The sequence below is a fragment of the Quercus robur genome, chromosome 8 (genome assembly GCF_932294415.1).
Source record: "Quercus robur chromosome 8, dhQueRobu3.1, whole genome shotgun sequence".
NCBI classification, from domain to species: Eukaryota; Viridiplantae; Streptophyta; class Magnoliopsida; order Fagales; family Fagaceae; genus Quercus; species Quercus robur.
The window spans coordinates 52623713-52632426 of NC_065541.1; positions in this window are offsets into that span (position 1 = coordinate 52623713).

Genomic DNA, 8714 nt, shown 5'->3' on the forward strand with positions numbered 1-8714 from the left:
AGCCATATCCTGAGATAAGAAGTCCAATGGGAGCAATACTTGAAACCACAATCCAAAAAAAAAAAAAAAAAAAAAAAAAACCCCAATATTGAGGTCAACTAAAACAAGGTGATAGTCAAAAGGAATTACTGAATAACTTAGTAGAATTGCTATAACTGCTATGGATGGTCCAATACTAAATAACCGAGTATCTCCTCTAGATGGAAGAAGATTTTCTTTGAAAAGTAATTTTGTCCCATCTGCTATAGCTTGAAGAACTCCTAAGGGACCGGAATATTCGGGTCCAATACGTTGTTGTAGCCCTGCGGATATTTCTCTTTCTAACTGAATGTTCAATTAGTGTATAAAACACCTTGAATGTTTAGACTCCTAATTTACAAATTACCAATTCAAACTTAATAACAAACAATGAATGTGCGGAATATGAACATAAGCTTAATACATAATTGATAAACAATCTAAACCAAATAAAATCATATCCACAGCAGAAATTAAATGGCAAAGATTAAGGGAAGAGAGATGCAAACACAAGGACAACACAACGAAGTGTTATCGAAGAGGAAACTGAAGTCCTCGGCGTAAAATCTCCCCGCCACCCTCCAAGTGGTAAATAATCCACTAAAGAATGTAGTTGGGATACATAAACAGCAGAAGACCATCCAAGCCTAATCTACCCAGTGTACCTAAGCCCTCCAAGCTCCTACTCCAACGAGGTTACGCCAAACATATTTCTTCTTTAGCTTATCGAATTCCACTATAAACCATAGCATCAACCAATATAAAATTGGTCCCTTCTTAACTGCTTCCCAAAGCACCAAACAACCTTCTCACAGATATGGGTATGGTGAGAAATGGTTTTGGTAATGTACTTCTCAAGGATGTAACAATGGAGAGGAAGAGAGTAGAGGAATTTGAAAAGTCTCTATGTGAAGATTGTGGATAAGTCAATCTTGTTTTTCTCTAGGGTTTTTCTCTCAAAATTCTCTTTGGAAGCTCTCTACATTTCATGGGTATAAGGGGTATATATACTAGGGTGAGAGAGGAATGCGAAGAGTCAGTTTTTCAAAACAGAGCTGGCTGGTGGCTTGGCCTCGCAACTTGACTTAGTCGCGAGTTCAAGCTGTGAGGTAACTGAACAGCCAGTCTGTACTTTTTGTCTTGTAGTGCTCCAGCTGGCATGACGCTTCAACTTCTGGCATGCTTGGCATGTGTGCAACTTCTGGCGGCTTGCAAGCCGCGAGCCACTCGCGAGATCCAGTTGCGAGTCCCTGCTTCTTTGCACAATCTTGAGCATTTCTTCACACTCTCTCACACACTACCCTTACATGATTCCCACCTAAATATAAGGTTACTAATTGCTAAAATACAAGCAAATTTGGCACAGAATAAAGCTAACAAGATGGTTGATAAAATTCAACCTTACAATCTCCCCCTTTGGCTATTCCGTGACAAAACTCTAAAACAAACTCTAGACGTAACATGTGAGTTGGGAACAGTTGAACAAAACTCACTCACACCTAACTCTAGAATCTGTGTAGCTCTTGAATCATATTAACAAGAATCTCCTGAAACACAACAACACAATATGATCATTGTATGTAGAAAAACTTGTAATACATATGAGGCAAGCACAATGCGATCAAGTAAAATGGAATTAAGTAATAAACCATGGCTTGACCATACAAGCAATCACTATAAAATAGTGACCATAATGCTCATTCACACTTGGAATGAACATTCGAACATACAAGCTAATAAGCTCAATGCAAATCACTTGCATGTCCAACACTCTACCAATGCACAATACATGAAATATATGCATCTAGGAACAAGATCCTACAAGGGCACAAGAGCGATAGTACTTAAAGAAAATGCATAACATTTAGCTAGAAGTACTAGGCTACAAAGCAGAAAGGTTGTATAAGCATGATACAAACCATAAAAGCCTACAAAACACAAGGAAACAAACCCTAAAAGCTTACAAAAGCAACAGGGGTACAAAAAAAAAATACATACTGAATAACATCTTAAGTATTAATAAACCAAAGTTTCACACCCAAACATATCCATGAGTTTTAAAAACAACAGAATAACCAAACTGTTTAATACATTGTATCAAACCCATAGTCAAAACATTATTTAAAAACATAATACCATAACCAACACCATAACCATAAACATAAAATAAGACTGAACAATAAACTAGATAAACACTGTTTTTGACTGCTCCCCCTCAAAATGGCACTCCCCCTCAAGAGCTGCTTCTCAAAAATTCTCCTCCTTTTCAACTGGAATGGCCAAAGGGTCATTGTTGGGTGTTGATGCTGTCAAACTTGGCTGAAATATGTTGAGCTGATCCTAAATTGCTGCCATCTTGTCAGTATGCTCATTTTGGACCTCTCTGAGTCCATCAATCCTCTTCAGGATGATCTGAAATGCATTTGGAGGTACAGCTGATGAGGTTAAAGCCCTGCTCCTCTTGCCTCTGCTTCTGGATGTGGACGTCTGTCCTGCAGCCTCTGCTTCAGTTTCCATTGGATCACCTTCTCCTTGGTCACCCTCCTCTTCATCACCTGGAAGACGAACTTGTATCCTAATGATGGTCAACTTGTTGATGGCTGAAGATGTAGACATAGGGCTAATATCTTGAGGGATTGCAACACCTTTTGCTTTGAAAAGCCTTATGAGAAGGCTAGGAAAGATCAACTTGGGCCTAGAGGTGGTTCTAGTCTCATCCACAATTGTGTCAAATATGTGAGAGCTGATGTCAATGAAGGTTTTCTCCTTGAGCTCCATGAGGAAGATAGCTCTGGCATTGTTGATTGTAGTCAGCTTCCTTATTAGATACAAGTTGAACATCATGATGGTGGTGAGGCACCTCATGTCAACTAGAAATGCTCTAGTGTTGAGACATCTCCCCTCTCTCTGTCCACCAATGCGATTCTGGACAGTTTCTATAGATATCATCCTATCCTTGTAATTGGTGAAATCATGATCCTCTAAACCCTCAAGCCCTAGTACCTCATCAATATCATGTGCATCTAGGGTGAACTCATGTCCTCTGAACCAACAATTCAGCTCATCCTCCCTTATAACAGCATTTGCATAAAATTCCCTTATTAAAGGCTCACAAATTGCAAGTAGGTCACTCAGCAACTTATCCCATCCTCTGCCCTCAAAAAAATTTGGAATGAAGGTGTCCTTCAAGTCCCCTAAGTCTACAAACCTTTCCTGAATAATGGTTCCCTTCAAGAAAGAATCTCTATATCTCTCAAAGTGTTGAACAGGCCTAAACAGGTTATGGTCCATTTTCAGCCTTTTGTCAGACTTCTTAGCAGGAGTCTTCTTCTTTGTAGGTGTGGGAGCCATCTGTAAACAAGCAGAAGAGGCCACAACAAGAGCAGAACACAATAGGTGGAAATACACACTTATTAGTAACAAGTTAGTTACATAGGGAGTAACAGAGTGTCAAGATAGCATGTAGACCAAACACGGTTGAGAACCAAAGAAAAATAGCTTAAATCAAAACCCAACAACTCAATCAAGTACAGTCTGTATTGATGCAGACTGCAACAAGCACTAATCAGCTACATTTGGATAGTGTAAACCACACTCAGTCAAAAGTAAGCATATGTCTATGAGACATATCTTAATAAATATGAAATGTTCAAGCCATACCCTCAAGACAGAAGCACACACATGATATGGCAACACAAAATCAAAGCATTATTAGCCAGACAAACAAAAACCTCAGTCATTCTGAAACAACCATACTCACACAACCATACTCACACTCAGAGTAAATCATTGAGAACCCAAACACATATCTTATGGGTATGAAGTATTTCAAACAGCAAAGGTCAAATTACAAACTAGCACAATGAAACTTAGTCATGATAGCAAACATATTCAGCAGTCTAGCAACAAAAACAACCAACCCCAAACAACCAAACCTAACATTTTAAGCAAACCTATGTCAGAACATTGCAAAACACACAAACTCAACAAAATCTCACAAAATGAAGAAATACACTTATAAACATGTAAAATAGAGTGAGAAAATAGAAACCTATTTTCTTGGAGAATGAGGTTGGAGAGATGATCAACAATGGAAATTTGGGTTGAGTGCATGGTGTGTTTGGGAGAGGGATGAAATGATGAAGACAATGAAAATACTAAAAAGTTCGAGGGAAAAACTGAAAACGTTTAAAAACTGACCTATTTACGCAAAACACGTGATTTTTGCGACTGAGACAAGTCGCGTGTCAGTCGCTAGGGAGAGCCGCGAAACACTTTGAAAACAAGATTCTTGAAAATTTTTCTAAGTGTTTTTCGCGACTGGAAGGTCTACCCGCGAGGAAGTTGCGAGTTGAACTGTGAAAATCTCTGTATACCCCTTGCGACTGGACTTTCCACCCGCGAACAAGTCGCCAACATGAGTCCCAAAAAACATGAAAATCCAGATTTTTTGAAAAATATTCTAAGTATTTTTCGCAACTGGGGCATTTACCCACCAGTGAGTCGTCAATGAGTCGTGAAAAATCTCTATATGGGCTCGTGACTGGAGCATACGACTGGGCCAACCCGCGACTGAGTTGCCAAAACAGGGCAACACTGGTTTTGAAAATTTTGACAATTTTTGTAAAAACAAAGTACTTTCCAAAAACAACTAAAATACTCAAAAAATTGTTTGTGTTTGATCAACAAAGATTGAGCATGTGAAAACACATTTAATCAAGTACAATCACACGAATGAATATGGCATTCATTGAACATAGACATGTGTGTTGTGTGTGAATATCAAAAATGAGATAGTCCTTAGTCTAATATGAAGCTTTAATGATCAATTCAATCAAGGCATACACAACTAGCACTAGATAATGTGACCCATCTCAATTATAGAAATATGCATATATGATCTCCCACATAAACTTGAGTACAATATCTTTGAAACTTTTCATTTGGCTCCATGTTCAATATATCATCTAATCTTTTGGAATCAACACATCTCATTGTGAGATCGATGCCTGAAATTTTTGATATTTCACTTTGATGAGTTAGCCTTTGGTTTTTTGAGCATCATACAATTTTATTTTTGGTCGCTTTCCCTTTTTCCTAGTCAAATACTAGTATGTGCGACAGGCTTTTGCAGCTCATTATCTCTTTTCATTTGGAGATTTACATTTGAGAGCTCTTTTAAGCAAAAACAATAAAATAAATGAGTGGAAAAATATATAGGCACAAGTCTATGCATGTCTCAAGATCAACAAAATCATTCACTAGTCATTCATGACAAGGTTGGAGATTTATTTACAATAATCACATAGATTTCAAAATTTCTCCCACAATGATATGAATGCATAGGAAACAAGCTATGCTCGTAGATGCATAAAGCCATTTGCACAAAGGTATAAGGTAAAATATATTTCGAGACAAACCTCAACAATGTCGATCAAACTTTTTGGATTTTCTACTTTTTATGTGGTTTTTGGATTTTTGACACACAAGAAGGAAAAGATTGATCAAAAGCAACAATGTAAAAACATTTTAAGTGAAAGAATGCAAAAACAAACAAACAATTTTCAATTCACATAATCAATAAGCAAACCACCAAGCATAATCACAAAGCATAGGAAGAATTAATGCATGGACATGTTGTAATGCTTATGCTTGAGTACCCTTCTTCACCCACACGTCACGTGCGTTTGGGGTAATATCCCTATAAGATTGGGTACGAGAGTTAGGACTTTCAAACCTTCTAGTAAAACTTTCCAAGCAGTTGGTGAATGCACCAATCATCTTCATCACGTCCATCATTTTGGGATCACCATTTCGATCTCTTGATGGCTTAACAACCCAAGTCCTCTTGTCATTTCTTGGTCTTCTTGACCTTTGATCACTTGCATTCCTCAATGCTCTCATCTTACGACAATTGGGTCGGGTGTGCCCTTGAAGTCTGCAATGATGACACACATGGTTCGTTCTAGGACCTCTTTGCGATCGTGGAAGAGATTTTGCTCTGGCTTCAGATCTGACCACAGATTGATTACTGGGTTTGTTCAACACTCGTTAGTCAGCTACATTCTTCTTCTTCTCAACATTTGCCTTCTCCATAGTAGGGGCAACTACAACTGGCTCTTTGGCCTTCACAAACTTCACTTCTTTGGAGATGTTCACAGCTGAACTACTTTCTCCGATGTATCCTAATCCGGTTTTGTTGGAGAAGGTCTTTTGAGAGGAAAGGACATCATCAAGTTTCTTTGTGGATACTCGCTCTACCTTGGCATTTGCTTGAACCACCTCAAGCTCAAGGAATTTCACCTTGGTGTAAGCTTCGGTTAGCTCGCCATTTAGCGTCTCTATCTCACGCTTGGCCTCCTTATATCTCACCAGGAGACTTCTATAGTCCTCCTCAGCTTTCTTCATCTTTTTCACAGCTGTCTTGGCCACCCTTGCATATTCTCTTGACTTCTCAAGAAATGAATTGTAGTTCTCTTAAAGACCAGCTGTATCTTCATCTTCTTCAGCATCTGATTCTTCTACAATTCCCATGGATTCCTCATCACTAAGCTCCCCAAGCTCTTCCATAAGCAAATTCAAGTTCTCCGAAGACTCAACATGAGCAACAGTCATGAATGCTGAGAAATTCCCTTCTTCATCATAGCTGTCCTCCGAATTAGAGGTGGAGGAATTTGAGTCACTAAGAGTGGTGGTATACGCCTTGCCCTTCGATCTCAAGTGATTAGGACATTTCTTTTTGAAATGACCATGTCCATTACACTTAAAACAAGTGACTCCTTAAGTAGATTGGGACTCCTTCCCTTCTCTCCTTTTGAAGTCCTTCTTCTCCTTTTCGGAACTCATGAATTTCCCTTTATCACCAAATTTCTCACTGTTCTTGAACTTTAGAAATTTGTGGAAATTCTTTGCAAGGTAGACAACATCCTTTTCGACTACATCCTCATCCGATGAACCATGAGCTTCTACCCTTTCATTTATCGTCTTAAGAGCAAGTGATTTGGTCTTTCTTTTATTTGGTAATGAAAGCTCATACGTTTGGAGAGAATCAATCAGCTCTTGGACTTTGATTTCATCAAGGTCCTTGCTCTCCTCAATTGCAGTCACCTTTGCACAGAAGCTCTCCGGTAATGAACGAAGAATTTTTCGTAAAACTTTCGAGTCCTCCGTTTTCTCTCCCAAGTTAAACTTGCCAATGACCACTTCATTTAGCTTACTATAGAAAGAGTTAAAGGACTCATCCTCGCTCATCCTAAGCTCCTTAAACCGGGTGGTCAGCATTTGTAGCTTGCTGTCTTTAACTTTCTTCGTTCCTTCATATGTGGTCTCCAATATCTGCCATGCCTCCTTGGCAGTGGTCATGTGAGAAATCCGATGGAACTCATCTGGAGACACGCCACAAAAAATAGCATTAAGTGCTTTGCTATTAGCATTTGACGTTGCGAGGGCTGGCTTATCCCATGTGGATTTGGCTGCATCCAGCTTTGTCCAACCTATTTTAACGGCATCCCAAACAGCCTCATCTATAGAACACAAAAATGCTCTCATTCGCATCTTCCAAAATGCATAGTTGCTACCATCAAAATATGGAGGTGCATTTAGGGATTGAGACTCGTCCATCTCAATATGGGGTCAAGGATTATACTAAGGTAATGAAACCAATAAAAGTGAACCAGCTTTGATACCAAATGAATGTTCAATTAGTGTATAAAACACGTTGAACGTTTAGACCCCTAATTTACAAATTACCAATTCAAGCTTAATAACAAACAATTAATGTGCGGAATATGAACATAAGCTTAATATGGAATTGATAAACAATCTAAACTAAATAAAATCACATCCACAGCAGAAATTAAATGGCAAAGATTAAGGGAAGAGAGATGCAAATACAAGGACAACACAACGATGTGTTATCGAAGAGGAAACCAAAGCCCTCGGCATAAAACCTCTCTGCCGCCCTCCAAACGATAAATAATCCACTAAACAATGTAGTTGGGATACATGAACAGCAGGAGACCCTCCAAGCCTAATCTACCCAGTGTACCTAAGCCCTCCAAACTCCTACTCCAACGAGGTTACGCCTTCTTTAGCTTATCGGATTCCGCTATAAACCATAGCATCAACCAATATGAAATTAGTCCCTTCTTAACTGCTTCCCAAAACACCAAACAGCCTTCTCACAGATATGTGTTTGGTGAGAAAAGGTTTTGGTAATGTACCTTTCAAGGATGTAACAATGGAGAGGAAGAGAGTAGAGGAATTTGAAGAGTCTCTATGTGAAGATTGTGGATGAGTCAATCTTGTTTTTTTCTAGAGTTTCTCTCTCAAAATTCTCTCTAGAAGCTCTCTACATTTTGTGGGTATAAGGGATATATATACTAGGGTGAGAGAGGAATGCGAAGAGTCAGTTTTTCAAAACAGAGCTGGCTAGCGGCTTTGCCTCTCGACTTGACTGAGCTACGAGTTCAAGCCGCGAGGTAACTGAACGGCTAGTCTGTACTTTTTGTCTTGTAGTGCTCTAGCTGGCATGACGCTTCAACTTCTGGTATGCTTGGCACATGTGCAACTTCTGGTGGCTTGCAAGCCGCAAGCCACCCGCGAGATCCAGTCGCAAGTCGCTGCTTCTTTGCACAATCTTAAGCATTTCTTCACACTCTCTCACACACTACTCTTACATGATTCCCACCTAAATA